This window comes from Salmo salar, chromosome ssa25 (assembly GCF_905237065.1).
Source record: "Salmo salar chromosome ssa25, Ssal_v3.1, whole genome shotgun sequence".
Taxonomy (NCBI): Eukaryota; Metazoa; Chordata; class Actinopteri; order Salmoniformes; family Salmonidae; genus Salmo; species Salmo salar.
Genome location: NC_059466.1, coordinates 37,714,114 through 37,739,383, shown reverse-complemented (window position 1 = coordinate 37,739,383; position 25,270 = coordinate 37,714,114). Strand labels below are relative to the sequence as shown.

At 38.5% G+C, this 25,270-nt stretch overlaps 1 protein-coding gene across 1 annotated transcript in view; it reads right to left on the bottom strand.

Annotated features, from left to right (window-relative positions):
* The window catches only part of LOC106586724 (interleukin-1 receptor accessory protein-like 1-B), a 468,880-nt gene extending 446,915 nt beyond the window's left edge, over positions 1-21,965 (bottom strand). Inside the window, exon 1 of the mRNA XM_014174290.2 lies at positions 21,118-21,965. The gene's annotated coding sequence lies outside the window, so the exon portion shown is untranslated. The remainder of the gene's footprint in view (positions 1-21,117) is intronic.
* Between the last annotated feature and the right edge of the window lie 3,305 nt (positions 21,966-25,270).

Genomic DNA, 25,270 nt, shown 5'->3' with positions numbered 1-25,270 from the left:
TTTATTAGGATCTAGGATCAAATATCACTGATTTCTTAAGCTGAGAAATGGACTACATTTGCGACAGGAAAAAGTATTACATTTAGAAAGGTTAACAGGAACAATCTAAGGGGAAACAGCTATTACATATGTTGATTGGACATTGGTCTATTAACGATACCAGGAAAATTGTACATGGTTATGGAAGAGAGAGACCAATCATATAATACCATATGGGAGTGAATTGTGTCTAAGGGTAATACATGCTAAATAAAGAATGGGACGGCCTGGCCATTTTTGTTTGTTTTTTCCATATGGTTTACCACACACACACACCAGCACACGCACACAATTTACCGGTTATGAAATATGCGATAGTGTTGTTGATACTGTGGGATTTATTTTGGATGAGGTTTTTCGAATTCAGTTTAAAATTGGGTATACAGACGGATGGAAAGGTTGTGAAATGGTTTCTGAAGGACAGGGAAAGAAAAGGGAGAGGAAATATAATAGGGAGAGGAAGGGAAAGGAATCGGCTTCCTATTTCACAACAAAGCATCCTTCACTCATGCTGCCAAACATACCCTCGTAAAACTGACTATCCTACCGATCCTTGACTTCGGGGATGTCCTTTACAAAATAGCCTCCAACACTCTACTCAGCAAATTGGATGCAGTCTATCACAGTGCCATCCATTTTGTCACCAAAGCCCAATATACTACCCACCACTGTGACCTGAATGCTCTTGTTGGCTGGCCCTCGCTTCATATTCGTCGCCAAACCCACTGGCTCCAGTTCATCTATAAGTCTTTGCTAGGTAAAGCCACGTCTTATGTCAGCTCACTGGTCACCATAGCAGCACCCACCCGTAGCACGCGCTCCAGCAGGTATATTTCATTGGTCAAAGCCAATTCCTCCTTTGGCCACCTTTCCTTCCAGTTCTCTGCTGCCAATGACTGGAACGAATTGCAAAAATCACTGAAGCTGGAGACCCATATCTCCCTCACTAACTTTAAGCACCAGCTGTCAGAGCAGCTCACAGATCACTGCACCTATACATAACCCATCTGTAAATAGCTCATCCAACTTCCTCATCGCCATACTGTTATTTATTTATTTATTTTTTCTCCTTTGCACCCCAGTATCTCTACTTGCACATTCATCTTTTGCATATCTATCACTCCAGTGTTTAATTGCTGAATTGTAATTTTTTCGCCACCATGGCCTATTTATTGCCCACCTCCCTTATCTTACCTCATTTGCACACACTATGTATAGACTTTTTCTCTATTGTGTTATTGACTGTATGTTTGTTTATTCCATGTGTAACTCTGTGTTGTTGTTTGTGTCGCACTGCTTTGCTATATCTTGGCCAGGTCGCAGTTGTAAATGAGAACTTGTTCTTAGCTAGCCTACCTGGTTAAATAAATGTGAAATAAATGTAAATATATATATATTTTTAAATGGTGTTGAAAGTATTCTGACTTTCTGGTTAGGCCTGATCAATCTCACTAGAAATGATCGGATTTAATTATAAAATGAATGACAAACACCAGTCTCTATTCAAAGTGTACCATTACTTTGAGATACTATTATTTCCTTAGGGAGTTATAAGGAGTTGTAATTCTAAGTTGATTAGTAATTCAGATTGTTTATTTTTTATTTAACATGTTGTTTTTGAATCACGTGTTTGGAAGGAAAATGACCAGTTCCCTGGGGTCATGGTCTTTGGGTAAATATACAGAGGTACTTTGTTCAGTCTGCATATAGAAGGGAAAATATATGTTTATAAGGGATGATAGTTACTCCAAATGGATTGTGATATACAGTTGAAGTCAGAAGTTTACATACACATAGGTTGGAGTCATTCAAACTTGCTTTTCAACCACCCCACAAATTTCTTGTTAACAAGCTATAGTTTTGGCAAGTCAGTTAGGACATCTACTTTGTGGATGACACAAGTACTTTTTCCAACAATTGTTTACCGACAGATTATTTCAATTATAATTTACTGTATCACAATTCCATTGGGTTAGAAGTTTGCATACACTAAGTTGCGTCTGCCTTTAATCAGCTTGGAAAATTCCAGAAAATGATTTCATGGCTTTAGAAGATTCTGATAGGCTAATTGACATCATTTGAGTCAATTGGAGGTGTACCTGTCGATGTATTTCAAGGCCTACCTTCAAACTCAGTAAAAGTGCAAATCAATCCCAGAACAAGAGCAAAGGACCTTGTGAAGATGCTGGAGGAAACAGGTACAAAAGTATCTATATCCACAGTAAAACAAGTCCTATATCGACATAACTTGAAAGGCCGCTCAGCAAGGAAGAAGCCACTGCCCCAAAACCGCCATAAAAAGCCAGACTACGGTTTGTAAAGGCATATGGAGACAAAGATCATACTTTTTAGTGAAATGCCCTCTGGTCTGATGAAACAAAAATAGAACTGTTTGGCCATAATGACCATTGTTATGTTTGGAGGAAAAAGGGGGATGCTTGCAAGCTGAAGAACACCATCCCAACCGTGAAGCACAGGAGTGGCAGCATCATGTGGGGATGCTTTGCTGCAGGAGGGACTGGTGCACTTCACAAAATAGATGGCCTCATGAGGAAGGAAAATTATGTGGATATATTGAAGCAACATCTCAAGACATCAGTCAGGAAGTTAAAGCTTTGTCACAAATGGGTCTTACAAATGGACAATTACCCCAAGCATACTTCCAAAGTTGTGGCAAAATGGCTTAAGGACAACAAAGTCAAGGTATTGGAGTGGCCATCACAAAGCCATGACCTCAATCCTATAGAAAATTTGTGGGCAAAACTGAAAAAGCGTGTGCGAGCAAGGAGGCCTACAACCTGACCCAGTTACACCAGCTCTGTCAGGAGGAATGGGCCAAAATTCACCCAACTTATGTAATCTTCCGACTTCAACTGTATGTATTGCTGATTTCATTTTGTGTTTTTGTTTCGATACAAATTTCACCATATTGGGATACTGGAGTGTGGGATTCTGCGGGGGGTTAGGGTGATAACTTCATGATCTGGTAACTCTTCCAAGAGTTCGCCAGTAGAATAAGGGAGTTATCATGGAAGGTGACGTCAGATCGTGTCTTAATGCATGGTGACTTTTAACACTTCTATCTGAGTCGGTTGTGAGGATGACCTGTGAACGATATCTGAAAAAGACACGCTAGAATGATAAGTGCCGGGAGAAGGAAAAACAAGTTTAGACTAATGATGCACTGTGAAACTGATCTTTCATTACCAGGCCACTTGCAACAGGAAAACAGGGACAAAAAGGGAGGTTGTACTGAGAAGAGTTATTAACGACAAGAAAAAGTTATGTTTATAAATGTACATTCTAACCGGGATGATGTGTGCTAAGTTAAGAAGCAGGAATTCGAGTCATAGTCTCAAAGTAAGCACTAAGGACTGTCATTCTGAATTTTGGTTGGATAATTTATAAAATGTTGTAGTTATGATTCGGATACAGAGAGAGAGAGTTACTTTCGAACGGTGAGGGGTGAGGGCACTGCTCAAATTTATTAGGCCGAGGGAGGCTCCAGGAACCTTATTTTTAAGTGTCCTCCGACAGGGAGGTTGTTGGAGAACTCACTGGATGATAGCTTGGGTTAACCATTAAGTGTTTTGTTCTCTTTTGCTTTACCATGTAAACGGAAATATAATGTTAGTCGCATTCATGGTTGATGTGAAGTTATTAACCTCTCTAGGGTAGGGGGCAGTATTTTCACGGCCGGATGAAAAACGTACCCAAATTAAACGGCCTACTACTCGGGCCCAGGAACTAGAATATGCATATTATTATTCGATTTGGATAAAAAACGCTCTGAAGTTTCTAAAACTGTTTGAATGATGTCTGTGAGTATAACAGAACTCATATGGCAGGCAAAAACCTGAGAAAAATCTAACCAGGAAGTGAGAATTCTGGTGCTTGTAGTCCTTTCAAGTCATTGCCTATCGAACACACAGTGACTTAGGGTTCATTTTGCACTTCCTAAGGCTTCCACTAGCTGTCAACAGTCTTTAGAAAGTTGTTTGAGGCGGCTATGATGAACAGAGAGCGAACAGAGGAAGTTGGAAGTTGTTGACTCAGGAAAGTACTGCCATTCATTGGCGCGCTTTCACGTGAGAGTTAGCTGTGTTCAAAAACGTTTTTCAAGACATTGCAATCGTCCGGTTGGAATATTATTGAAGTTCTAAGTGAAAAAGGCCCTAAAGATTGATGCTATACAACGTTGACATGTTTGAACGAACGTAAATAGGACTTTTTTTTACTTTTCGTCATGACATTTTCCGCGCGCTTCCTACACTTGGAGTAGCTAACTGAATGCGCTAACAACAAGGAGTTATTTGGACATAAATTATGGACTTTATCCTGTTGGGGCTAGGGGGCAGTATTTTCACGGCCAGATGAAAAACGTACCCAATTTGAACAGGTTACTACTCTGGCCCAGAAACTAGAATGTGCATATTATTAGTAGATTTGGATAGAAAACACTCTGAAGTTTCTAAAACTGTTTGAATGGTGTCTGTGAGTATAACTGAACTCATATGGCAGGCATAAACCTGCGAAAAATACAAGCAAGAAATTAAAATCTGGTGCCTGTAGTTTTTTCAAGTCATTGCCAATCGAACACACAGTGACTAAGGATTCATTTTGCACTTCCTAAGGCTTCCACTAGATGTTAACAGTCTTTAGAAAGTTGTTTGAGGCATCTATGATGAACAGAGATCGAATGAGAAGGCTGGGAAGTTGGTAACCCAGGGAAAGACATAATTTCATTGGCGCGCATTCACGAGAGAGGAAGCTCTGTTCCAAAACATTTTTCAAGACACTGGAATGGTCCGGTTGGAATATTACTGAAGTTTCACGTGGCCCTAAAGATTGATGCTATACAACATTTGACATGTTTGAACGAACGTAAATAGATTCTTTTTTTTTACTTTTCGTCGTGACATTTTCCTCGCGTGTCCTACCTTTTTAGTAGCTTACTGAACGCACTAACAACATGGAGTTATTTGGACATAAAATATGAACTTTATCGAACAAAACAACATTTATTGTGGACCTGGGATTCCTGGAAGTGCCTTCTGATGAAGATTATTAATAGTAAGTGAATATTTCTAATGTTATTTATGTATTTAGATGTCTCCAAAATGGCGGCTATCTGTATTGCCTAGTGTATTTTTCTGAGCGCAGTACTCAGATTATTAAGTAACGAGAAGTAAGGTCCAGCTGCATAATGGGAGAAAAGGATCACGGCGCAACTCCCAATAGTCAACAGATACACTCGCCTGAATATCCAGAGAGTCCAGGGATGGGGAGGAGTGACATGCCTGTTGCTCCCGATGACACACCTACTCTGGCAGATACCCCTGACGGAGGCACTGTCCAAGGGGATGGAGAAACAATGACAGAAGGATGGGAAGGAGATTTCCCTACCATCAACTTCTCTGTCCTTAGATGGTCTCCCTGACAGACAGTGGAAACCAAAACAACTGAAGAGTGGTAAAATGGCCTTGACAGCAACAGCAGCAGACCTAGGAAACATGGTAGTACATTTACATTTTACATTTACGTCATTTAGCAGATGCTCTTATCCAGAGCGACTTAAAAATTGGTGCATTCACCTATGATATAGTAGACCCACCTACAACTATAGAGTATGTCAGAAGTAGGGTCAGAAAACACGTTTCTACTAAATCTCCTTTGGAAAAAAAAATAGGATTAGCATACCCATTCCATCCCAAACAATAACGGACGCCGAAGTTCAGAGGTCCCTCTCAATTAAGAGAACTAGACCTCTACCAGAAATGGCACTCTGTGGGTGGACCCATCATCAGAGGATGGGAGAAGCCATCTGGGACTTAAAAGGATGTAATATAAGAATAAACAAAGGAGAAGCTAATTGGCTGATTACCATGGACAAGCGTGACCAAAAGGAAGGTGAAGAATACATAATAGAAATAGTTAGCATTAAATGGTTTGGAGGGAATAGTGTGACTATCATCCAAATAGACCCCAACGTAGAGCCTCTGACAAGACAGACAGCAGTAACGGCTGTAGTATAAACAACAACAGTAATAGATGTAGTAAAAACAACAACAGTAATAGATGTAGTAAAAACAACAACATTAATAGATAGATGTAGTAAAAACAACAACAGTAATAGATGTAGTAAAAACAACAACAGTAGTAGATGTAGTAAAAACAACAACAGTAATAGATAGATGTAGTAAAAACAACAACAGTAATAGATGTAGTAAAAACAACAACAGTAATCAACAGTAATAGATAGATGTAGTAAAAACAACAACAGTAATAGATAGATGTAGTAAAAACAAAAACAGTAGTAGATGTAGTAAAAACAACAACAGTAATAGATAGATGTAGTAAAAACAACAACAGTAACAGATGTAGTAAAAACCAACAACAGTAATAGATAGATGTAGTAAAAACAACAACAGTAATAGATGTAGTAAAAACAACAACAGTAATAGATGTAGTAAAAACAACAACAGTAGTAGATAGATGTAGTAAAAACAACAACAGTAGTAGATAGATGTAGTAAAAACAACAACAGTAATCAACAGTAATAGATAGATGTAGTAAAAACAACAACAGTAATAGATGTAGTAAAAACAACAACAGTTACAGATGTAGTAAAAACAACAACATTAATAGATAGATGTAGTAAAAACAACAACAGTAATAGATAGATGTAGTAAAAACAACAACAGTAATCAACAGTAATAGATAGATGTAGTAAAAACAACAACAGTAATAGATAGATGTAGTAAAAACAACAACAGTAATAGATGTAGTATAAACAACAACAGTAATAGATGTAGTAAAAACAACAACAGTAATAGATAGATGTAGTAAAAACAACAACAGTAATAGATAGATGTAGTAAAAACAACAGTAGTAGATGTAGTAAAAACAACAACAGTAATAGATGTAGTAAAAACAACAACAGTAATAGATAGATGTAGTAAAAACAACAGTAGTAGATGTAGTAAAAACAACAACAGTAGTAGATGTAGTAAAAACAACAACAGTAGTAGATGTAGTAAAAACAACAACAGTAGTAGATGTAGTAAAAACAACAACAGTAGTAGATGTAGTAAAAACAACAACAGTAATAGATAGATGTAGTAAAAACAACAACAGTAATAGATAGATGTAGTAAAAACAACAACAGTAATAGATGTAGTAAAAACAACAACAGTAATAGATAGATGTAGTAAAAACAACAACAGTAATAGATAGATGTAGTAAAAACAACAACAGTAATAGATGTAGTAAAAACAACAACAGTAAGATAGATGTAGTAAAAACAACAACAGTAACAGATGTAGTAAAAACAACAACAGTAACAGATGTAGTAAAAACAACAACAGTAATAGATAGATGTAGTAAAAACAACAACAGTAATAGATGTAGTAAAAACAACAACAGTAATAGATGTAGTAAAAACAACAACAGTAAAAGATGTAGTAAAAACAACAACAGTAATAGATAGATGTAGTAAAAACAACAACAGTAATAGATGTAGTAAAAACAACAACAGTAATAGATAGATGTAGTAAAAACAACAACAGTAATAGATAGATGTAGTAAAAACAACAACAGTAATAGATAGATGTAGCAAAAACAACAACAGTAATAGATAGATGTAGTATAAACAACAACAGTAATAGATGTAGTAAAAACAACAACAGTAACAGATGTAGTAAAAACAACAACATTAATAGATAGATGTAGTAAAAACAACAACAGTAATAGATGTAGTAAAAACAACAACAGTAATAGATGTAGTAAAAACAACAACAGTAATAGATGTAGTAAAAACAACAACAGTAATAGATGTAGTAAAAACAACAACAGTTACAGATGTAGTAAAAACAACAACAGTAATAGATAGATGTAGTAAATACAACAACAGTAATAGATAGATGTAGTAAAAACAACAACAGTAATAGATGTAGTAAAAACAACAACAGTAATAGATAGATGTAGTAAAAACAACAACAGTAATAGATGTAGTAAAAACAACAACAGTAATAGATAGATGTAGTAAAAACAACAGTAGTAGATGTAGTAAAAACAACAACAGTAATAGATAGATGTAGTAAAAACAACAACAGTAATAGATGTAGTAAAAACAACAACAGTAATAGATAGATGTAGTAAAAACAACAACAGTAATAGATGTAGTAAAAACAACAACAGTAATAGATAGATGTAGTAAAAACAACAACAGTAATAGATAGATGTAGTAAAAACAACAACAGTAATAGATGTAGTAAAAACAACAACAGTAATAGATAGATGTAGTAAAAACAACAGTAGTAGATGTAGTAAAAACAACAACAGTAATAGATGTAGTAAAAACAACAACAGTAATAGATAGATGTAGTAAAAACAACAACAGTAATAGATGTAGTAAAAACAACAACAGTAATAGATAGATGTAGTAAAAACAACAACAGTAATAGATGTAGTAAAAACAACAACAGTAGTAGATGTAGTAAAAACAACAACAGTAATAGATAGATGTAGTAAAAACAACAACAGTAATAGATAGATGTAGTAAAAACAACAGTAGTAGATGTAGTAAAAACAACAGCAGTAACAGATGTAGTAAAAACAACAGTAGTAGATGTAGTAAAAACAACAGCAGTAACAGATGTAGTAAAAACAACAGCAGTAACAGATGTAGTAAAAACAACAGCAGTAACAGATGTAGTAAAAACAACAACAGTAATAGATAGATGTAGTAAAAACAACAGTAGTAGATGTAGTAAAAACAACAGCAGTAGATGTAGTAAAAACAACAACAGTAATAGATGTAGTAAAAACAACAACAGTAATAGATAGATGTAGTAAAAACAACAGTAGTAGATGTAGTAAAAACAACAACAGTAATAGATAGATGTAGTAAAAACAACAGTAGTAGATGTAGTAAAAACAACAACAGTAATAGATGTAGTAAAAACAACAACAGTAATAGATAGATGTAGTAAAAACAACAGTAGTAGATGTAGTAAAAACAACAACAGTAGTAGATGTAGTAAAAACAACAACAGTAGTAGATGTAGTAAAAACAACAACAGTAGTAGATGTAGTATAAACAACAACAGTAGTAGATGTAGTAAAAACAACAACAGTAATAGATAGATGTAGTAAAAACAACAACAGTAATAGATGTAGTAAAAAGAACAACAGTAATAGATGTAGTAAAAACAACAACAGTAATAGATGTAGTAAAAACAACAACAGTAATAGATGTAGTAAAAACAACAACAGTAATAGATAGATGTAGTAAAAACAACAACAGTAATAGATAGATGTAGTAAAAACAACAACAGTAATAGATAGATGTAGTAAAAACAACAACAGTAATAGATAGATGTAGTAAAAACAACAGTAGTAGATGTAGTAAAAACAACAGTAATAGATGTAGTAAAAACAACAACAGTAATAGATAGATGTAGTAAAAACAACAGTAGTAGATGTAGTAAAAACAACAGCAGTAATAGATAGATGTAGTAAAAACAACAGTAGTAGATGTAGTAAAAACAACAGTAGTAGATGTAGTAAAAACAACAGTAATAGATGTAGTAAAAACAACAACAGTAATAGATAGATGTAGTAAAAACAACAGTAGTAGATGTAGTAAAAACAACAGCAGTAACAGATGTAGTAAAAACAACAGCAGTAACAACCCAGCTACCACCTACTACCATTACAAATAGGTCAGAAACATTAGTGTCAGTTGGGTTCCTCCAAAACATTTGGAACCTTCTAATCAATCCCAGTAGTTTACGTCAAGAAAAGGAGACTGTAACAACAATTAGTGATTCAACCCCAGTACTATGCAAGGACAAATCTTTGAAGAAAGTAGCAAAAAATGAATGGTATGAATTGACTCAATATACACAGTCTAAATTAAGATTGACAAATTGCTTATTGTGTGCGCCTTCTCCACTAAAAAAGTTAGTGATGGTACCTAATCCTTATGATTATAGGGATTGTCCTGACTTTAATCAAAACATTTGCTATTTGGGAAGGTCAGAAAGGCCTTATTGTCCAGCTGAATGTTTGTCATATTTGGGTAATCCACACTATCAAAGATATTACAACCAAACAGGCTTGGGAAAATGGTGTCAAGAATTGGATGTACGGGTAGAAGCACAGAAATTAGAGACCCCAAAATCAAACTCTAATTGCACCATATGAAGAACAGACTGTGGTAGTGGCAGATTTCTTCTGGATATGTGGAGGGAAAAGATGAAGGGCAACACTACCAAAAGGATGGACAGGCCTTTGTGCAAGGGTTAGGTTGATTCAACAGATAACTGTCAGTGAATGGGATCCTAATGATGCTAAGCAACAAACTATAAAACATAGAGTAAGGAGAGAATATAAGTCTGACCCCAAGGTCTATTAGGATGCAATAGAACAACCTAGAGGAATCCTCAAGGAATACAAAGCAAGAGATGAGGTTAACTCAGGATTTGAATCAATATTTCTTTATATCACCAAACAAAAACCTAGAATGGATAAATTACATTTACTTGAATCGACAAAGACTCATTAACTATACAGACTCTGCATTGACAGCTTTGGGTGACATGGCAGAACAGGCAGGCTTTAAATTGGCTCTTGGCAGAGAAAGGTGGAGTTGTTTGGAGATGAATGTTGCAACTTCATCCCCAATAACACTGCCCCAGATGGTTCATTTACTAAGGCAATGACCAAGCTGAAAGGACTACGACAGGAAGTAAAGGACAATACTGGACATGATTCCCATGCCAGGGACTGGTTGGACTCAATCCTGAGAAAATGGTGTGCAATGTTTACAAAAATGGCAATCATGATAGACATAGCACTAGTGGTGATGGGAGTTGTATTCTGTTGTGTTTTACCTTTACTGAAATCTCTCCTGATCCAAACCACAGTAAAACAGATGACTGTCATTACCGACCCACCTGTGGAGCTGTACCCTATCCCTGGAGCTCCAGGACAATACACTGAGTAAAGAGGAAAACCATGCAATACTAAAGGAGGTGCTATGGACTATCCATTTGGATATCCTGAATGCCTATGGGGGTGTAGCTCCAGGGGGAGGATGGGCTTGTCGTACCTATCAAGAACAACATCAATTGTGAGAGACTGTAATAGATGGTGACAACTTCCTGACATATATCCAGTTCCGGACTATGTCAAGGATAATGAGGTTCCTAATCCTGGTCCCAGGTTTCAACCAATATAAGTGGTGCTCAAAAGGATGAAGAGAAAGAGATGACATTATCATCATATTCAACCATTGGATGTGCATTGTGTCAAAGGGATGATTGCCCATTGTGTTGTGATAAAGAGTGTGTTTAGTGAATATGGATGATACTATAAATGAAGCTAGACCTGATTATCTGATCTCCTAGACATGTAAGTGACATTGGATTTTCCGGTTACAAGAGTCCACGGACCACGCCTTTAATCCTTAAACAGGTTTTTTCATTTTTGACCAAATAGTTGTTAGAGAGGTGTCTGTGAGGGAGGGCCATATGTGTAGGTGTCATATTGAGAACAACGTTATAAGGGTTTATGAGGTTTAGTTTATTATTTTTTTTATGTTTTTATTGTTTTTATTATATTTTGCACAACTGTGAGCCTCGGGCAAGGACGAGAAATGCGTGCACATGCTTTTACACTATGTTAAAGGATAATTGGCTTGAGGAGGGATCTTTTACTTCTTTCTAGCTATGTGAGGGGATATATTTGGTCCAGCCTCCCCAGTATGAATGAGAAAGTGAAGCAAAAGTTGATTAGAATTAAGGGTGGCAGGTTGTCTCCTTGGCAACATAGAAGGTGCTTCCCTTCTCACTTGCACTGGAACATACCTTCAGGTTTGGGACTTATTAAGCCCCAGAGGAGGGTTATATTGGGAATTTTCCAGAACATGTGTGTTCATTTCAGCGGAGTCAGCAAGAATAGTGCACTCTATATGTGCGTCTGGGTCATGACACACCATTAGACATGCACCTGTCTGGGGAGTGGACATGACTGTTTATTTGTTAACCATTGCTATGGCTCTAAAGTTTCCATGCCCTAATGTGAAACCAAACTGAAATTAGTGCAAGGCAAAAAGATAACGGTGGCTAAATGCCAGAGCGGATAAGTCATTAAGAGGAGTTACTATGTGTGTGACGTAAAGATGAAACCTGTATAAAGAGTGTGTGCCAAGGCTGAAAAGTTAGTTGTTTTCATGAACCAGCTCGGCTTATATTACTATTGTAATAAAAGTCTATTTGAACTCACAGGCTCCGGTATTTGAGAAATATTATTGACTGAATATTACCACGACAGTAGCAGGTTACGATAATTAACGCAGCATGTTAGGGTAATTAACATGGCAGGTTAGGATAATTCGATTAAGGTTAGGAAAGCTAAAATGCTAAAATTGTCCCCGACGCGACTTGAACCTATCTACAACCAGGCCTGCCCTGAGAACAGTCTTGGTTTCCACTAATGTGATGCTCCATGCCAAACGGTCTGAGGGAAGACGCATGAGAAAATAAAATAAGCATTCTGTTCTACTTAAGCTATTTTATATTTTATTTCTGGGAAAAGTCGCCGAAAGATTTTTGAACAGCTGCTACGTACAGTGCATTCGGAAAGTATTCAGACCCCTTGACTTTTTCAATATTTTGTTACGTTACAGCCTTATTCAAAAAATTGATTAAATAAATAAAGATCATCATCAATATACACACAATACCCCATAATTACAAAGTGAAAACAGGTTGTTAACGTTTTAGCAAATTTCTAAAAAATAATAAACAGAAATACCTTTTTTACATAAGTATTCAGACCCTTTGCTATGAGACTCGGAATTGAGCCCAGATGCATCCTGTTAACATTGATCATCCTTGAGATGTTTCTACAACTTGATTGGAGTCCACCTGTGGTAAATTCAATTGATTGGACATTATTTGGAAAAGCACACACCTGTCTATATAAGGTCCCACAGTTTACAGTGCATGTCAGAGCAAAAACCAAGCCTTGAGGTCAAATGAATTGTCCGTAGAACTCTAACAGCTCTGGAGAGAGACCTGAAAATGGCTGTGCAGCGATGCTCCCCATCCAACATGACAGAGCTTGAGAGGATCTGCAGAGAAGAATGGGAGAAACTCCCCAAATACAGATGTGCCAAGCTTGTAGTGTCGTACCCAAGAAGACTCGAGGCTGTAATCGCTGTCAAAGGTGCTTCATCAAAGTACTGAGTAAAGGGTCTAAATACTTATGTAAATGTCATATCAGTTTTTTATTTGTAATAAATTAGCAAAAATGTCTTAAAAGCCTTTGCTTTGTCATTATGGGGTATTGTGTGTAGATTGATGAGGAAAAAAGTATTTAATCCATTTTAGAATAAGGCTGTAATGTAATGTCGTGTCTTTGGCATCATTAAAAGTGAAGACTGTTATTTTTGCAAATCAATTATCTGTAATTATTATTGCGTGATTAAACTGATCATGTAAATGAAATTAACTAGGAAGTCGGGGCACCACGGAAAATCTTCAGATTACAAAGTTATAATTTTCCGAATATAACTCTTCAGATATTTTAATATCTGATCAATTAGTCTTCTATTAATTAATTATTCTTTACCTCACTTCAATCTCATTCCAAACATCATAAATTGTTGGTTATCTGCACGAACCCAGCCTAAACTATGAATCATCCATACACCAATTGGCTTAATCATTTATTAACTAACTTAATAATCACAGAAATGCATAAACAAACAAACAGTACATATTGGTTACTAACAAGGATAGAGAAGATTCCTTAGTGGGCAAAGCCGATATGATGGCTGGGTGGACAAAGGGAAATGGGTGTGGACTGAGAAAGAAGAGGAAAGACAGAAGGGATCACTACACACAGTTGATACTTATATTAATTGAAATGCTAATCCTTTGCACATGAACGCTCACTCATTCGGGAATAATTGCAATCAATATATATTCACTCCCATGTGTCTTTGTGATCTTCTCTGTTGGAATCCGGTCCGTCTGCTGGAGAGTTCATAAAAGTCTCTCTCTCTCTTTCTGCTTCCCTGAAGATCAAAGTCTTTCGTGGTTAGAATTGATACTTCAGTGTACCATTCAGAAATGTTCTCATAGAATAGATGTTTTGGCAGTTGTCTGTATTCTCGTTCCAGGTTTACATAATTTCTAGCTGCAGACTAGTAATTAGTATCTAAGATTTGCTCTTATTCTGTAGGGATCGATAGTCTCAGAGTTGAACCATTTCCAGGCGTGTAGCCAATGCTCCACGTGGTATAGTTTTCTAGTTTTGTGTCACGTCCTGTCCCTAGTAAGATGTCATTTTCTATAGTAGAGTAGGGCAGGGCGTGACAAGGGGTGTTTTGGGCTAATCTATGTTTTCTATTTCTATGTTTAGGTTCTAGTTTGTCTATTTCTATGTTGGGATTGTTTGGGGTTGATCTCTAATTGGAGGCAGCTGATCCTCATTGCCTCTGATTAGAGATCATATTTAAGTAGGGGTTTTTCTCATTGTGGTTTGTGGGTTATTGTCTTTTGAGTAGTGTGTTGTCCGCTCTGCGTCACGGTTTGTTGTTTTCCTATTTTCAAGTTATTTATGTATTGCATTAAGTTTCACGTTTAAATAAATATGTGGAACTACGAAAACGCTGCATCTTGGTCCAATCCTTCAAACAGCTGTGACAGAATAACCCACCATAAAAGGACCAAGCAGCGTGGAATGGAGCAGCAGGAGAAATGGGGGCAGTATTTTCACGGCCGGATGAAAAACGTACCCAATTTAAACAGGTTACTACTCTGGCCCAGAAAATAGAATATGCATATTATATTAACAGAACTCATATGGCAGGCAAAAACCTGAGAAAAAGTGAATCAGGAAGTGGGAGAAATTAGAAATTTAGTTTTTCTTTTGAATCCCTTGAAAAACTACAGTGACATAGGATTTACGTTGCACCTCCTAACTCTTCCATTGGCTGTCAACAATCTTTAGGAACTGGTTTCATCCGTCACCTGTTACCGGGCAGAAAATTGTGGCTCAGTCGTGCACGTGACTTCGTTGTTTTTTATTTTTCTTCTGGGATGAATACCTATTGCCCGGTTGTAAAATTATCGCAATTTTATGTTAAAAAATACCCTAAAGGATTAATTGTAAACATCGTTTGACGTGTTTCTACAAATGGTAATGGAACTTTTGACCATTTCGTCTATGGATTTGTGTCCACGCCACATGGCATTGTAAAGTGTTCTGGATGGGTCAACAAAATGGACATATTTGGACATAAATGATGGACTTTGCAGAACAAATGAACATTTCTTGTGGAAGTGGGTGCCCTTCCGAGTGCATTCCGCCAAAGATCAGCAAAGGTAAGAAAATATTTCGAACATATTTTTTTAGATTTGTCGACACCGTTGTTGTAGGCTAACTGTATAGCTTAGCATTGAAGGCTAAGTTCTGTACTCAGAATATTGAACAATGTGCTTTTTCCGTAAAGTTATTTTGAAATATGACAAAGTGGTTGCATAAAGGAGTAGATTATCTCTAATTCTTTAAATAATTGTTATAAATTTTGTCAACGTTTATGAGTTCTTCTGTAAATGTAGGTGCCTATTCACCGGTAGTTATGGGGAGAAAACATTTTCTGAACGTCACGCGCCAATGTAAAAATTGGGTTTTTAGATATAAATATGAACTTGATCGAACAAAAAATGCATGTATTGTCTAACATGATGTCCTAGGAGTGTCATCTGATGAAGATTGTCAAAGGTTAGTGCTTAATTGTAGCTGTATATCTGGTTTTGTGACGGCTATCCGTGCTTGGAAAAAGGCTTTTTTTTGCTAAGGTGTTTTGCTTTCACCATAAACCCTTTTTGAAATCGGACAATGTGATTGGATTAACGAGTAGAGTATCTTTAAAATGCTGTATAATACTTTTTTTTTTTTATATTCCGCGCCGTGCTATCTCACTGGTTGTTGTACAACCAATCCCGTTAACGGGATTTTATCTCGAAGGGGTCCTCTAGAGGTTAACTATGTCATTGGTCAACTTTTTTAAAAGCCAAAAGACCAAGTAGAGACAGATCCAGTGCCTGCTGAATGAAATTGCCCGTAACATCAGAGGCAATGATGATGTAACAGCCACTGCTGCCATTCTTTTGTTGATGACCCACTTCAAAGAGAAGGAGGAATATCTGTTCCTCTTGGCAGATATAAGGAATAGTTGTTTAATACTTATAAAGTGTCTATATGATTAATTATGTTTATACTGTACTATTACACATGATTTGAATCATTTTTTAATGAATGTTTTGTGATTTTAGGTCACTGCAAATCGGGTTGATGTCGAGGCGCAAATTCTTTTGCCGGACACCCCAATGCTGATCATGTTTGGTAATACAATTATTTGATTTAAGGTGGAACAGAAAGATAGTAAAGTGGTACCTAGAGTATCTAGTGGTATCTACTGTATACAGTATGTCACTCCATTTGGTTTCTTCCCCAGTCGTCATTGTTCCTGTTCTATATCGGTGTTTCATGTTTCGTTCTTTTATTTATTAAATGTATTCACTCCCTGAATTTGCTTCCCGACTTTCAGCGTACATCGTTGCAAAATGCACAGCAAAAGAAGGAGTGAGCTGCAAGACCCATGTTACACGCTTCCTCGCAGACCTGAAGGAGTTGGAGTGGAAAAACTCCAACATGTAACTTCACAAACACACACACCTGATGAACGCATCAACTTGATTTGTCAGTTGTCATCTACCTTTTTACCCAGCGAGTAATAGTAACAGTAATAGTAATAGTAATGGTAGTAGTATTGATAGTAGTAGTGATAGTAATAGTGATAGTAATAGTTATAGTAATAGTTATAGTATTGATAGTAGTAGTGATAGTAATAGTAACATTTATAGTAATAGGTATAGTAATAGTAATAGTAGCAGTATTGATAGTAGTGATAGTAATAGTTATAGTAATAGTAATAGTAGTAGTATTGATAGTAGTAGTGATAGTAATAGTTATAGTAATAGTAATAGTAGTAGTATTGATAGTAGTGGTGATAGTAGTAGTGATAGTAATAGTTATAGTAATAGTAGTAGTATTGATAGTAGTGATAGTAATAGTTATAGTATTGATAGTAGTAGTGATAGTAATAGGTATAGTAATAGTAATAGTAGTAGTATTGATAGTAGTAGTGATAGTAATAGTTATAGTAATAGTAATAGTAGTAGTATTGATAGTAGTGGTGATAGTAGTAGTGATAGTAATAGTTATAGTAATAGTAGTAGTATTGATAGTAGTGATAGTAATAGTTATAGTAATAGTAATAGTAATAATATTGATAGTAGTAGTGATAGTAATAGGTATAGTAATAGTAATAGTAGTAGTATTGATAGTAGTAGTGATCGTAATAGTTATAGTAATAGTAATAGTAGTAGTATTGATAGTAGTAGTGATAGTAATAGTTATAGTAATAGTAGTAGTATTGATAGTAGTAGTGATAGTAATAGGTATAGTAATAGTAGTAGTATTGATAGTAGTAGTGATAGTAATAGTTATAGTAATAGTAGTAGTATTGATAGTAGTAGTGATAGTAATCTCTCTCTTTCCTTCCTTTCTATTTCCATGTTTGTCCTAGTTGACATATCAGCGCTAAGGAGGACCACAGTTTCAAAGATTGGGGTGATAATCTGCATTATTCGAGACTTGTTTGCATCTCTTATTCTCCCAGAAATCCTGCCACGGGGGTCGGGTCAGCAGATGCTCGGCTAGCACCATCCTGGAGCCTGTGTTGGCTTGCAGTAGCGTGCCTGTCTGGCTCCAGTCTAGCCCTGCTTGCTCTTCTCTATCCTGCATCCCTCTCTCTCTGCCCCTCTCTCTCTCGATCTCTCTCTGGTTTCTCTCTAAATGACAGGCAGGCAAGCAGTTCTTGTTATAGTTTTTATGTAAACGTTTCTCCCTGTCCGACTGTTGTTTTTCTATTTTTTATTGATCTGTTTTGAGTGGGGTTTTTTGTCCAGTATTTTGAAGAATGACCTATTCTGATGTATTGGTTTGTGTATGGTGAAGTACATTATTGACCAGTTTTTGTCAATGTTCTTATCACTGTTCTTATCACTGTATCGCTTTCCTACTATCTGGAATTGTAATGTTGCTTTTTTCAAATATTGTTCTTTGTGGTTAAAGTGCAATTCATGTGAAATTCATGTTATGAATTTGAAGAAATATATATATATATGTGTGTACACATATTGTTTTTCTTACAATATTACATTTCAGGGAGCTGTCTTCTAAAGACAACCTGCAATGCTGCTTAGTACTGTAAAATATTTGTATATTACTGTAGGTATTACCCTGTAAATTTACAACATTATACTGGCACCACAGTTGCCAGCTTAATACTGTAAGTTTGTAATACTGTAAAACCTATTACAGCATCCCTGCTGTAAATTTACAGCAGGGACGCTGTAATATGTTTTACAGTAAGGAAATAGTACTGTAAACTATATTAAAGCATATCTGCTGTGAAGAAAAATTACGCTATTAAGCTGGCAACTGTGGTGCCAGAATAATGCTGTAAATTTACAGGGAAAAGTTTTACAGTGCATTATCATTCACCTGATGATAAGACACATGAAAAATACATGTTTTGCTAACATATGACAGGGTCCCTGGGTCGCAGATTTGCCTTGGAGGGGTCCTGTGAAATAAAATGTTAAATACCCCTGCTATAAACAGATCTCATTATGCCTCCTGTAGGACACATGACATAAAGTGACAAGTTCGTGGTGTACAATAGCTCTGCCATTGGATTGGCTGAGTCAGTGTCTTTCCATTGATTCGTTGTTGTGTGAACGGTTGTGACCTGCTGTGTCACTACGCCGGTCTGAACGTAAGCCAACGAGAAGGAGCTATCCATTTCAGCACCAAGCTGTGACGCAGGCCACGCAAAAAGTGCAGGGCATTTGCGCTAAAGATTTCGAGTAAGCTATATACTGCATTATAGACATCCATATTTCCATTTAATGTATAAATATGGCCGTAAACTCCACAGTAAATATTCCAGTTTAAAATGTGAAAGAAGAGGGCAACGTTGGCGCGAAGGGGAGAGAGTGAGTGAGTGAGAGAGAGAGAGAGAGAGAGAGAGAGAGAGAGAGAGAGAGAGAGAGAGATTGAATGTGAGACATGGCCCAGCTCCAACTAGCCTCTGGCACATTAAGACGAGCACGGCCGGTCAGCTACTCACTAAAAGCACTGTCTGATCTGCTTAACGTTCTCTGGCTTTCTCGGAATGGGATTTCTCACATGACTGGTAATCTGGGCACATCCTAAACATTATTGGAAAAGTGGGACGTAGTCTGGGTTATACTCGATTATATTTCGATATATGTTTTGTTTGTTTTGATTATGCAATGTGTATAGCCCACACTGCATGGTATATCATATTCATTTTATTCACTGCGCTCCTCTTCAAATGTTGCTCTCATGACACGAACCAACAGCAATAACATCATAACAAACATGAATACAGTGATAACGCCTGGGGTTTGCGTCTGTCTGAGGACCGTTGGGCTTGGCGAGGCTCGGTAGCCTATTGGGTATTTAGTCGCGAGGCTCGCCATTCATTCTAATCCAGATGCACTTCCCGAAATAGGATCATCATTAATCAACTACCCTTATCCCTGCGTCATATGTCCCCCCCCAACCCCCGGGGGTTGCACGGTTTTTTCCCTAGGGGCAGGCTTATCCACACCGCGACTCGCTGTGTGAAGGAGGTTTGTAAACGACCGAGCGGAATGTACACACAGCCCTCACTACATGTACTGTACACAACCACCATCTAGGCTATTATACAGCAGCAGAACGCTGACAGGCAGGTAGACAGGAAGGCACCCAATTATTTTGGAAAATTGTCAACCACAGAATCACACCACAGAAACTATACTCTCAATCGGGAACTCAGTAAAGTATCCAATTCGAATACGGGCTATGTGATAGCCTATTCACCCGGTAAGCTGCATATTGCCATCCAAATAAAACGAGCAAGTAGCCTAGCCAATGCGTTTTTATTGCCAGTAAACGGCGATACAGCTGTGCAGCATCTCTTTCTGTCTCCCTGACTGGCGCAACCCACACACGTTAACACGCACCACACATACCTAAAATGGACATGCAAGCGCACAAGGACACAAGCTCACAGAGAGAGAGAGAGAGAGAGAGAGAGAGAGAGAGAGAGAGAGAGAGAGAGAGAGAGAGAGAGAGAGAGAGAGACTAAATCCCATTGAGAAAAAAAGTTATTATTGCTCTGGTGAAACAAAAAAAAGCTTGTAACTGCCTGAAATGTGCCCCGTTAGTATACAGTACCTAAAGCCATGATTTAGCATATGGTTTACCTACAGGGAACAAGCTGCCGCTTCGTTTACACCTTTATCTAAATCCTCTCACTGAGCTTCCCTAAACCGGCGGGCCAATATGTGAGACTGCACTGCAGTGTTTTCTCTATAGGCTCCTCTACCATCACCACACTTCAGCTCTTCTATAAGCCATAGCAACCTGCATCCACCACATTAATGATGGTAGGCATTGTATAAGGTCTTTTCTAAGAAAACAACAAACGGGAAGTCTCGTTAGCAACTAGAGAAAGCAGTAGCCTATTACACAGTCTGAACGTCTGTATGTTTGTTCTGAACCACCCAGTTCTCCCCATTTCCCCCATGTAGGCTGCTAATTACAGTCTGTGCTGCAACAGCGGCAGGTGCTCAACTTCACACAACCATTCCCCGGTCCGTCACAGTCAAGACGGTCACAGACTGGCCATGCGCGTCCCTCTTGGATACATACTGTGATTTGCTGAAATGCTTTCAGAATAACTGCTGCAACTTCCTATATAATTATACCATCCATCGGAAGCCAGATCCATCAATGCATTGCCGCAATCAAACTAAGTAACAACTTAATAAAGGGCCAATCAACTTTATCAAACGTTTGGAGCGGAAGGCTGCCTGCAACAAGACAGAGCAGAGAGCTGAGGGGAAATTGGCTTACCTTCAAATGGCTTTCCAAAATGGTCCAATCGCGTTTGTCAGTCAGTGGGGAAATCTTTGGACATCACAGCGACGGACCAGCCAGAGAGATAACGTGTCCATGGAGTATCAGGGTGCCACTGAAGAAAAGTATTTCAACCAGATCACCCTTTCAGGCGATAGCCGCGGTCTAAACAGCGGTTTAATCCAAAGAGAAAGATGCGAATCTTGTTCTCTTCTCAAATGAATGAAGAAAGTGCCATGCTTTCCCACAAAAACATACGCGAATTGTCTCGAGCGAGACTAAGATGTAGAAAAGAGGGCAGTGTGGAAAAAAGCTAAAATGATTATGGCCAAATACAAAATAAAAGGCAAAAAATGACATATATAAAACGAAGAGGGGGGTGGGGTGGCGGGAAATGGAAGCGTGTAGTCCATTGAACTCCCACCTAAACTCGACTACTTGCTTTGCGCCAAAAGAGGTTTGGTCAGGAATTCTCCCAAGGGTGCCCGACCATCCCAAACGCACTGGCGCGCACTCCACTATGCTGCGCCACGAGGCTGCATGTATAGATATAATAATCGCAAGTATCCTATATTGACAGATCCGATGGGGGTTTCCTCAGCCCGGCTATGTGGATGCGATGCTCATAGTCTGCCTAGCTGGGAGGGAACTCTCCCCGGTCCTAGTGCCTTCCCACGTGGTGCGCTACGGCGTTCAACAAGCGCCTCGGCGATACCTGCATTCTGTCGCGGTTTTGAGCGGGTAGCCTAACTGATTTTAAGAGGATATAACAATCTGTGGTCTTGTAAAGCTCAAGGCGAATTTGTTACAATTAACCTCGATAACGGAAGGGGGCAGGTGGTGAGCTTGCCACCTGCGAAGAGAGAGAGAGAGAGAGAGAGAGAGAGAGAGAGAGAGAGAGAGAGAGAGAGAGAGAGAGAGAGAGAGAGAGAGAGAGAGAGAGAGAGAGAGAGAGAGAGAGAGAGAGAGAGAGAGAGAGAATTTTTCTAGATGCGCTAGTTTCTTCCTGCCCGCCAGCACATCGCAGACTCTGCGCGAGGAAGAGGATGGCAGAGAGGGAAGCTCGCGCTATCAGGATGCAGAAAGGCGTTCGGCGCGCGCCTGCGTTCCACAGGCCAAGGTGGTCACGAGGCCAGTAAATGAAATAGATGTTAGCCAAACTATAAAAGTCTAGAACTATTCATACTAGAGTTTTTCAATTGATATACCATTGTAGAGTAGACTATGGTAGGCATTTGGAATGGGAAGTGTCATTGTCAACTGACATCTAGAATGTCATTGGTATGTCTTGCTCTATGGATCAGAATAAAGCACTGAATGTTATATAAGGCATGCTTTGAGCAGTAGCCTAGTCACACACAAAAGTATAAACTATTTCCTGACACATCTTGCCTAGTTCGACCAATTGCACAAATACAGCAAGGTTAACATAACTGCTGTGAAATCTAAAGGCATCTGATTCAATTCCGACATGCAGGGGAAAATGCAGTGTGCCAAGTTCTCTCTCTCTGTGTGTGTGTGTGTGTGTGTGTGTGTGTGTGTGTGTGTGTATTTTTCCTCAGGACTTTGCCCTGTCAAGGCAGTGGTTGAACCACAGTGAGTGACTGGAATATTGATGAGGGGGCTTAGAGGGGAAGAAAGGCTACCATAGAGGAGACCTCCACACACACACACACACACACACACACACACACACACACACACACACATGCACTCTTTCTGAAATAGAAAAAGTGCTTACTCCAATAGTGTCCAGTTAGAACATTAACATGCCGGTCTCTCCAGTGTGTTCTAAGGTAAAGGGTTGGCTTGTGTAACCACTCGCCAGTGTGTTCTAAGGTAAAGGGTTGGCTTGTGTAACCACTCTCCAGTGTGTTCTAAGGTAAAGTGTTGGCTTGGGTAACCACTCGCCAGTGTGTTCTAAGGTAAAGGGTTGGCTTGTGTAACCACTCGCCAGTGTGTTCTAAGGTAAAGGGTTGGCTTGTGTAACCACTCTCCAGTGTGTTATTTTTTTGTGTACTTACTATTTGTTTTTTTTTATGTGTTTTGTTTTCTCCCCAATTTCATGGTATCCAATTGGTAGTTAGTCTTGTCTCATCGCTGCAACTCCCATACGGACTCGGGAGAGGTGAAGGCAGGGAGCCGTGCGTCCCCTGAAACACAACCCAACCAAGCCGCACTGTTTCTTGACACAATGCCCACTTAACCCGGGAAGTTGTCAGAGGAAACACCGTACACCTGGCGACTGTGTCAGCGTGCACTGCGTCTGGCCCGTCACAGGAGTCGCTAGTGCGCGATGGGACAAGGACATCCATGCGAGCCAAACCCTCCCCTAACCCAGGCGACGCTGGGTCAATTGTGCACCACCCCATGGGTCTTCCCGTTGCCGCCGGCTGCAACAGAGCCTGGACTCAAACCCGGAATCTCTAGTGGCAAAGCTAGCACTGCGATGCAGTGCCTTAGACCACCTCGCCACTGGGGAGGCCATCTCCAGTGTGTTCTAAGGTAAAGAGTTGGCTTGTCTAATCACTCTATAGCCTCGGCTCAGAAACCTTGCAGCAGAAACTCCTCCACAGTTCCTGTTGGATTTTAACCTGTTAGGGCTAGGGGGCAGTATTGACACGGCCGGATAAAAAACTTACCCGATTTAATCTGGTTACTACTCCTGCCCAGTAACTAGAATATGCATATAATTATTGGCTTTGGATAGAAAACACCCTAAAGTTTCTAAAACTGTTTGAATGGTGTCTGTGAGTATAACAGAACTCATATGGCAGGCCAAAACCTGAGAAGATTCCATGCAGGAAGTGACCTGTCTGACAAGTTGTGTTTCATCTTGGCTCTTTTTATTGAAGACTGAGGATCTTTGCAATAACGTGACACTTCCTACGGCTCCCATAGGCTCTCAGAGTCCGGGAAAAAGCTGAACGATATCGAGGCAGGCTCTGGCTGAAACACATTATTGCTTTTGGCAAGTGGCCGATCAGAGTACTATGGGCTTAGGCACGTGCCCGAGTCGACCGAATGCTTTATTTTCTTTCGTCTGTTTACCTAAACGCAGATTCCCGGTCGGAATATTATCGCTTTTTTATGAGAAAAATTGCATAAAAATTGATTTTAAACAGCGGTTGACATGATTCGAAGTACGGTAATGGAATATTTACAATTTTTTTGTCACGAATTGCGCCATGCTCGTCACCCTTATTTACCCTTTCGGATAGTGTCTTGAACGCACGAACAAAACGCCGCTGTTTGGATATAACTATGGATTATTTTGAACCAAACCAACATTTGTTATTGAAGTAGAAGTCCTGGGAGTGCATTCTGACGAAGACAGCAAAGGTAATAACATTTTTCTTATAGTAAAGCTGACTTTGGTGAGTGCTAAACTTGCTGGGTGTCTAAATAGCTAGCCCTGTGATGCCGGGCTATCTACTGAGAATATTGCAAAATGTGCTTTCACCGAAAAGCTATTTTAAAATCGGACATATCGAGTGCATAGAGGAGTTCTGTATCTATAATTCTTAAAATAATTGTTGTGCTTTTTGTGAACGTTTATCGTGAGTAATTTAGTAAATTCACCGGCAGTGTTCGGTGGGAATGCTAGTCACATGCTAGTCACATGCTAATGTAAAAAGCTGTTTTTTTATATAAATATGAACTTGATTGAACAAAACATGCATGTATTGTATAACATAATGTCCTAGGGTTGTCATCTGATGAAGATCATCAAAGGTTAGTGCTGCATTTAGCTGTGGTTTGGGTTTATGTGACATTATATGCTAGCTTGAAAAATGGGTGTCTGATTATTTCTGGCTGGGTACTCTGCTGACATAATCTAATGTTTTGCTTTCGTTGTAAAGCCTTTTTGAAATCGGACAGTGTGGTTAGATTAACGAGAGTCTTGTCTTTAAAATGGTGTAAAATTGTCATATGTTTGAAAAATTGAAGTTTTTGCATTTTTTAGGTTTTTGAATAACGCGCCACGGGATTACACTGGCTGTTACGTAGGTGGGACGATTTGGTGCCACCTACCCTAGAGAGGTTAAGTAGGTACCTTACAGTAGGCCTATAGGCATTAATCAGACAGGAAACATAGAAACAAGCTAGATACAGTATAGGCTTCCTCCTCTTCACCTGCCTATCACCA